This window comes from Lupinus angustifolius, chromosome LG01 (assembly GCF_001865875.1).
Source record: "Lupinus angustifolius cultivar Tanjil chromosome LG01, LupAngTanjil_v1.0, whole genome shotgun sequence".
Taxonomy (NCBI): Eukaryota; Viridiplantae; Streptophyta; class Magnoliopsida; order Fabales; family Fabaceae; genus Lupinus; species Lupinus angustifolius.
Genome location: NC_032009.1, coordinates 25,690,983 through 25,699,775, shown reverse-complemented (window position 1 = coordinate 25,699,775; position 8,793 = coordinate 25,690,983). Strand labels below are relative to the sequence as shown.

Here is an 8,793-nt window from a genome sequence, read left to right as displayed (position 1 = left end):
ATTACACCACTCCATATTAATGTGAGCTTGATACTTAATTAATAGTTGTGGGTTGTAAGGGACAACATAACGATTGTCAAGAGAGATGCCATTTTTTTCAACAATATTTCCATTATCTCTTCTCATATAGATAGGATATCCCTCTTCATCAACAATTGTAGACTGTTGGAATTTTTTTGGAAAATACCGAGAACACTTACCATCTTTCATACATGGAGAAGACATATTGCAAGAACCACATGGACCATGAATCATATGTGACTTCACCAAGTTGTACAATTTAGGATCACCATTCTTATTTGGAATTTTAGCAGAGATGATTCTATCAATGTCAGTTGAAGATGGATATTCGTTAGAAGGATGCAAAAAAATAAGCAAATGCACATGTGGTAAACCTCTCTTATGGAATTCAATGGTGTACATATCTGAAACATTAAATCATAAAGGAATAATTAGTATCCAAAATTACTTATATATTATATGAGATAAAACTAAATATATTGTGAAATATATACTTACACGCAATTACTTTACCCAATACATGTCTTTTTTTTATATCTTGAAGCAATTGTTCAAACTTCATTTTGAACACTCTTGAAATTATATATGGCCTATCATGCGGCTTCAAACCCAAATGATTAATAAATCTTACAATTTCAGGCCAATTAGGATTGTATGTCATTGTTAGAAATAAATCAGGAAATCCCAATGAACTACAAATGGCCATCCCATCAAAGTATAATTGATCCATGTACCTACGACTACCAACAAAGGTTGAAGGTAATATGTCTCTTTTTCCAATATTTGATCCTTCAGTTTGGTCATTTGATTGAGAATGATTCAAATTTTTGTACTTATCAACCCTTAACTTTGACTGATTTCTTTTGATAAAAGATAGTCGTTCAGACTCCACCATAGTATAAGCATCAACTAAAAATTGATGAAATAGTCTTCTTGACCTCAACAAAGTTTGAGCCTCATTCTTCCTTGTTTGTAGTCTAAAGGATATCCATTCTCTCACTGTTAGACGATTACATTTCCTATTTTGAGAATCAGGTCTAGCTCTGTGACAAACATCATGTCTGTAACCATCCTTCCCAAATGGAAACAACAACGGATATTGAAAAGCTAAATAGCTTGCATGTAATTCATTAATTCTCTTTAAATTACCAGTTTGTGTCTCCATGATTATATCTCTTTGTGGTGTTGAATCAATATCTCCAACTATTAAAGCAGTCACTTCTGAAACCGTTGGTAAGTTATTTACTCTACCATCAGAACTCCTTTCGGAAATTAGCTTCAACTTCAAATTAGGAATTACACTATCTTTTAATCTTTCCCTTGCCATTCTAAAGGACTTTGCATGAACATTATATTCATCCAACATTTGGGATAATTGGCAAACTACTTCGGAATCAACCTTGTTGTTCCTATATTCATGAATTGAACAACAAATTAATAAGATTGCACATAAAATAAAAAAATATGACATTATTATCCATGGTAATATTATCATATACCTTATTCTTTCCATTATGTTTTGAATTTCATGTTCTGTATCATAAATGTAAAGTTGTGCAAACTTTAGGCCTTGTCCAGGCATCGACAACATACTACCAATACGATGACATGCTTGTCCTTGTATCCTAATAGTTGGAGAACCTCTACCATTATTGATTGATCTATCAAATTTTGCATCCGCAGATGTGAAGGCAAACATCATGTTGTGTAGGCGAATATTGTTTTGATAATTTAGACTATCACGAGAGTGCAAATCAAAAAGTAGATGTTGAAGTATTGGTGGAGATGTTTTCAATAAGGGTATTTGAACTTTACCATCACCACAACAAAGTTCATATTTGGGCGTTGTGGTGTTTCTATGTTTTTGCTTTCGCTCTTCATACCACATGCATGCTCCACAATGATCATATTTAATAATATGATCACCAATATCAGAATAACACAAGCAAACAATTATAACATCAGTCACTATTTTGGTGTAATATTTAGTAAAAATTAAAATATTCAGTAAATAAACTTGATGATTTTGAGCCATTAAAGTCGTATGAGAATTATAAACTTCATCTTCCGAAGAGTATTCAATATTAACACCATCTAAATATAAAGAATAAAATATATTATCATTAAAGAGAATCATTAAATGACTATTAACAACATTAAAATTCATATTGAATACCTTCTATTTCAATTTCAGAATTCACATCATCTTCATCTGTATGATCATTGATTTGTTGACTATAACTTTGCATTGATGAAAAATGTAACATATTTTCTTTTGTTCTTGCATTGTTGTTGAACTTTTCAAGATGTAACATGTTCCCATATCTATTCATAAGATTTATGCCTCTAGATTCTTGATTCACAAATATCTTTTTCCTAGATTGGTCATGAATTTCTAATGGTTGGGTATGGGATGTCAAAGTTGAACAACCATTGATGTTGAATAAACCGTAACTTTCTTTGAATTTGGCAGAATTTAAATCAATATTTGATAGCGGAGTTCTACTCATTTGCATCGGTGTAGAATTTTGTTGTTGAGATTGCATTGATGAACGTGTTTGTTGTTTGGATCTTAAATAATTTAAACCCTTATCTTTCAAAATAGACTTTCTTTTATTTCTTGCACTTGAAGAAGAGATATTTGGTTTATTTGTATCCATATGATATCAACAGAAAAAGTTACGCATTCAGCAAATAAAGTCATGTTTTATGCACAATGTATACATTCAAGTATAAGATTAGTGTATAACTTAAATAATTAAACATTAATACATAGACAATAAAACTGGTAGCCACCAAACAAAGTATGTCACTTTATTTATTGCTGCCTATATCATTTGTTATAAAAAATTATTTTATCACTTAGTAATTATATTATACAAAGTAATCATAAAAAATAAGACATCTTTGTATCCATATAACAACAGTCCATAGAATTGTAATTCATACATGTGCAAATTCCTTTAAAAAATTGAATAACAATCTCTCACATTTTATAATATAATTTAAAAATTGGTACAAAAAGAACTTTAAAAGTGGTACAAAATGAACAAAGCAGACCAAGGGAGAGATCATAGTAGGACAGTCCATAATATGTCTGGTTTGATAATCTGACTGAGGATTAGATCATAGAATACAAAATCTAACTCATCTCTAATTGAATATAGAAAAAATTTGAACAACAAATGGAGAACATCAATCTGCATTCCAATATACCAAATTCATATACACGATTCCGGAATCTACAAAATATAATTGAAACAAAATATCATAATTATATAGGCTTTTTAGGAAATGAAATTCAACATGTCAAATTGGATAACAGTTTCAAAAAGTACAGCAGTTTTCGGAAGAGGAAAATGAACAAAAGATATATATCAAATAAACATCATAATGTTAATTTTCCAATAATGATCAACTTGTTTCAATAAACTAAAACATACTTATTTGTTATAAGGTAGTTACAGTAAAAAATGCCTAAAATATATTGAAAATATAATGCAGTAATAGTGACAATTGAAAATAAGTCAACACTAATTCATTGTATAATATCAGCAGTGACTTATTAGTCGGAATGAATCACAAAAAGTAAACATATTAGTGAGAGTGAATCACAAGTTATAGTATACCCAATAGTCTAAGTCATATGTAATATTAAAACACAGAAGAAACAAAAGCAAAACCTTATGCGAAGAATGTTGTATACACAGCGCTGAATGAAGTATTGACAATCAACTGCCCTCCTTAATGATAAATACTAATCACAAATGAAAGTAAAATAAAGGAAGAAGTTAAGAACAGAGTTGAAAGGAAGAAGTTATGAAATGAAGAAGAAATATTGTTAGTAGGAAAACAAAAATGGCAATAAAATAAAGGAATGCCATAATGATGCTAAGGAACATACAATCTTACTTGGGCACTTTAAGAAGCATGGAGAAGAAATAACATGTTGAGAGGTTAATTTTATTTTGAAGACCTAGCTGGATTCACCATTATCTTTGTCGTAGGGTTTGAGTTCCTAAAGGAGAAGGAGAGATGAGTTATGAAAAGAAGAGAAAGGAAGTGAGTTTTGCCTCTTTTTGTTTGTCACAGACTATACCTGCTTATCACATACCTAGCTGGATTGACATTTTATTTTAAACAATTTTAAGTTTTACCTTTTCTTGTGACAGACTATACTTGCTTTCTTCCTTCTGATTACAACATTGTGATTTCCAATGTTATTTTTTAGATTAACATGTCAACTTACCTACATATTAAAAGTAGAAAAAGTAATTTAAAATAAATCTAGTAGTCAAAAGTGGTGTTGGGGAGATAGTTTGTCATCCAGGGAATGGTGACTGATCTGCAAAAAAATAATTTGAAGAATGTTAATAAACCAAAAATAATTTGAATAATGTTAATAAACCAAATATTAATTGTTTAATATGAATAAATTTATGTGACATTTGTAATGTATCATTGTCAAATAGGCTTACTAACTTTATGATTCTTATAGATATAGACTATAACATTAGATTTTATAACTTAAAAGAAATAAACACATTTAATTACTATTTTTATAATTTTTTTTTTGCATAAAATGAATTTATATTCAGTTTCTTACACGTTAATGTTTGATGAAATAACATGGAAACAGAGAAATTTGCTATTGTTTTATTTGACGACATAATCTCAAATTGTAAAATGATTACATTGTTTTAAGTATCCTAAATTAATGATATAAATTGTACATAAAAATAAATAAATAAATAGACGTAAAAGTAAATGTATATGTTCATGAGATTATTTTCATTTAAAGGTCATAGCATAATCGACATTAAATAATGACCAATAGCATCCATCACGATCAATTTAAAAAATGTATATCACATATCTTTATATATGGTATATCATGCACAACTCTAAAATAATACAATGTGATTGTTTCGTATGGTATGATTAATAAAATTCACTTTTAAACGATAGTCCCAATTAACTTAACTTAACGTGATAAGCAAATTATATTATTCTTAAAAGTACTTAGATGTTGATCAAATGTCTCAATAAGTAAATTTGCAAAATATGATGGTAGTCAGATGATACTTTAGTTTTATATAATTATGAATCACTAATAGCAAAATATATTCACATAATATATATGGGAAAGCATTGTTTCAAACTTAGTCAATCTCAGTCTGTGGATAGTTAAGGATGAGGTCACAAAATATACATCAAACTATGTTGTATCAAAATATAGTTCTACTAAGGTTATACATAATTTGGCAGGATTCTATTTATCACTCAGTCTTGATATGTTTTGCCACCTTCGAAGATGACAACTGAGTAGATTTAAAGATGTGGCTTTGTGACAGTTCCAAATCTAAGTCAACCGAAATTCTCTTAGTTGGAGTTAGTAATTGAAGGTTATCTGGATCGTGATCAGCAGTGATAGACACAGACTAACCATGTAAGTTGAAAAACATGTCAATAAATCACAGGTATAATAGGAGTTACCTTGGCATCTTAAACATTGTAATCAATTATAGATGAAACTCACAGATTCATATTGAGATATGTCATTGAGATGACACTTTCCATTAAGGTCCTTAGAGGTTGAACCCTTGCTAAAAACAGGTAAAAATTAATTGACATTATATTAAAATATAAATATATAAAAATTGTATAAAACACAAATACAATTAACTCACCGTATGTATGTCCAATGTTTCAAACTGACCAGCAATGGCCTTGATCAAGACCGGACTTTCAGATAGTCTTATCACAGAGGATTGGTGGTAAGATGGTTGGACTTTGACTCTAAACGCCATTGTCCTTGCAAGCAACATGTCAAGCATGAAAGGGAATGCCTTTGGATCATCCTCACCTTCCTAATTAAAAAAACAGGAAAAAATATAAACTCTTTTAATAAAAAAATGATGTACAAATATGATATCAATCTATATAATGTAAAAACTGGAAAAACACGTACATCGACCATCTGATTTCTAAGCTCAAAAGCAGATACTCCAATGATATCAGCACATTGACGATCCCAAAACACAAACCTTCCACTTCCATTCTCATGAATGACTTTAATGTCCAACTTGTACCTTAACAAATACTCCATATTAAAAATAAGCAAGGTAATAGAAAAGTCTAAAATTTAAAAAATAATATATAATGAAACCGTATTACCTTGGGGTAGGTATCATGTTCCACACTTGCACGTGAGCGGAACGTCCTTAACATCAATTTTCTTAGTGCACTTTGATCAGCCATCATAATATCACCCTTATTTTCCCACAATAAACATTATGATTGTTCCAATAGTAACACAAGTTATTTCCTGACATTAAAAAAAGGGATAAGGACATAACTAATATAAAAATTATAAACAAAACAAAAACATACCTCAGCTGATGTTAAGGCTGCAATTTCAGAAAGACTCGTCACCTCAGCCTTGTACATGAATCGGTCATCATCAGATAAGTTAGAGTATTGAGACAGTTGGCTGTTCCCTTGGCTTAATGAATCACATGACAGAGTTAAAGTTGCAAAACTACAAAAAAGTAACATAAAATAGATATGAATCTGACCAAGAGTAAAAAGTTTAATAAAATAACAAAAAGGGAATAAAAACACTTGAAAAAATCAGACTTGTATAGAATTTACCTATCCTTGTATTTTTGGTAATCAAGAATTCATCATCAATTAATATTTTCGATCCACACCATGAATTACTAACAGTCGGTGGATACTTGCCTACAAAAAAAATCAACTTCAAATAAGGTATATGATAATACAATAATCAGGATATGTATAATTGTAGAAGGATAAAAAATACATTGTCATTCCTTAACTCTGACATGTGTCAGCAAAACAATCATGGGTTCACCAATTGTGAAGTTGTTGTAACAGTTAAAAAACTTCAGGGCATGAGATTTCCAAAGAGTACATGTCATAACATCACTGCTGCTTACAACAAAGAGTAAAAAACTTATCAGATAAAGTCATTCAATTAATGATACTGAAGAACAAATTCAAGTTATTACCTAGAATCTCTGAGATTGAAAATAACCTTCTTTAAAGAAGTTTGTGTCTGAGAGAAAACCATTTTATCAACAACACCAATAATGTCTACAAATTAATAAAAAATAGTATTAATTCAATATAAATAAACAAAAAATTAGATGAATATGAGAATATATATTTTCCTAAAAATATTACCTACTAACAAATCAGCATCAAAGTCACCAGCAAGTATTTCAGCAAACTTTTTAAAAACATATTGAAATTGAGGAATATCGGCAACCTCTTTTTCTCTTAGAGTTGTACCAGCTGTAAATTGAAATCTGTAGGCATGATTACATGCCTTAAATTGTAGATCATTGTGGAACACATTGAAATTATGCATGACATAGATATGGTTTTCAACCAAATGATCTTTCCATTGATTGAATTCTTCCTTTTTCATAGAAACTTGGATCTTGTCTCCCTAAAAATAGATATGGTTAGTAATAGAAATTGTAAGAAATAAATGTTTTTCTATGTAATATTACCTTGAGGCCATCAATATCATTTCCAGATGTCCAGGTTTAGGTGGAAGCTGAACATACCAAATTTTCTGCAATTCTAACAACTATCTTCTACAGGTGTTTTGAGTCATTCAAATCCCTTACCAGCTCGAACGGGCGTGATATTGACATTAACACAACAAATACTAACTTATGAAAACATTAAGCCACCACAAACAAAAGTATGAAACCTCAGTTACCTTAAGTAGAGTAGTGAAGATGTGTATATTAGTTAAGACACATGCAGTTCAGAGTGAAAGAAGACAAAACGAATAACCTTGTAGCAGATTGGAAGAAATGAATAGCCGTGTAGCAGATTGAAAGAAACGAATAGCCTTTGTAGCAGATTGGAAGAAAGGAATAGCCTTGTAGCAGATTGGAAGAAATAAATGGCCTTGTAACTTTAATGTGTGTTATTATAATAACCTTGAAATGTGGAAACATTGGAAACGTGGCACACTTTTGTTATTATAATAATAATAATGTGTGTTGGAAACGTTAGAAACCTTGAAATGAATGGTCTTGTTATTATTATTTGAATGACTTTTGTTATCTACTATCTATATAAGAATGCATTGGACTAGCATTATTACAATATTGGATATCTTACTTTTTTGCCACTTGGATTTTTAGAGGACAAAATTGTAAAACCAAATTTTCTATATTAAAAAAAATTCAAAAACCACAACTCTGCCACATTATTAGCAGAAAGGACATTCCAAAAGTCGTTTTTCAAAAACCAGAAAGAAGTCTGCCACACCTTATTATTCAAGGTTATAATAATAAAAGTCTGCCACGTTTCCAACACACATTATTATTATTATTATAATAAAAAAAGTATGAAACGTGGCATGTACTGCGAAATCAACTTTGAACACTATGTGAGTTAATTCCATGCCTTGACAATGCAAGGCGTAGATTTCTTGACTCTGGACCAAAACTAGGATAGTCGTGATCAATTTTTCTCCATTAAGGAGAATCTGCAGGATGCCGAAGCTTGTCATATTTAATCATTTCTTCATCATGCCATGTCATCTTCTTTGCATGTTTGGCATTGCTAAACATACGTTTGAATCTTGCTTTGATGGGAAAATATCATACAACCTTTTTGGGAATTAAGTCTTCCTACTTATATCGTGATGCATTACATTTATGAAAAAACTTTAATGAAGCATACTCATTAAAAAATAAGGTGCAATAATTTTCACAAGCATGT

The 8,793-nt window shown here is 30.1% G+C and overlaps 1 long non-coding RNA gene across 1 annotated transcript; it reads right to left on the bottom strand.

Moving 5' to 3' along the window:
- LOC109342863 lies at window positions 6,910-7,340 on the bottom strand. Its single transcript, XR_002107127.1, has 3 exons — window positions 7,231-7,340; window positions 7,056-7,140; window positions 6,910-6,929 (listed from the first exon to the last, which is right to left on the bottom strand). It is a non-coding gene; the product is annotated as an uncharacterized LOC109342863 (long non-coding RNA).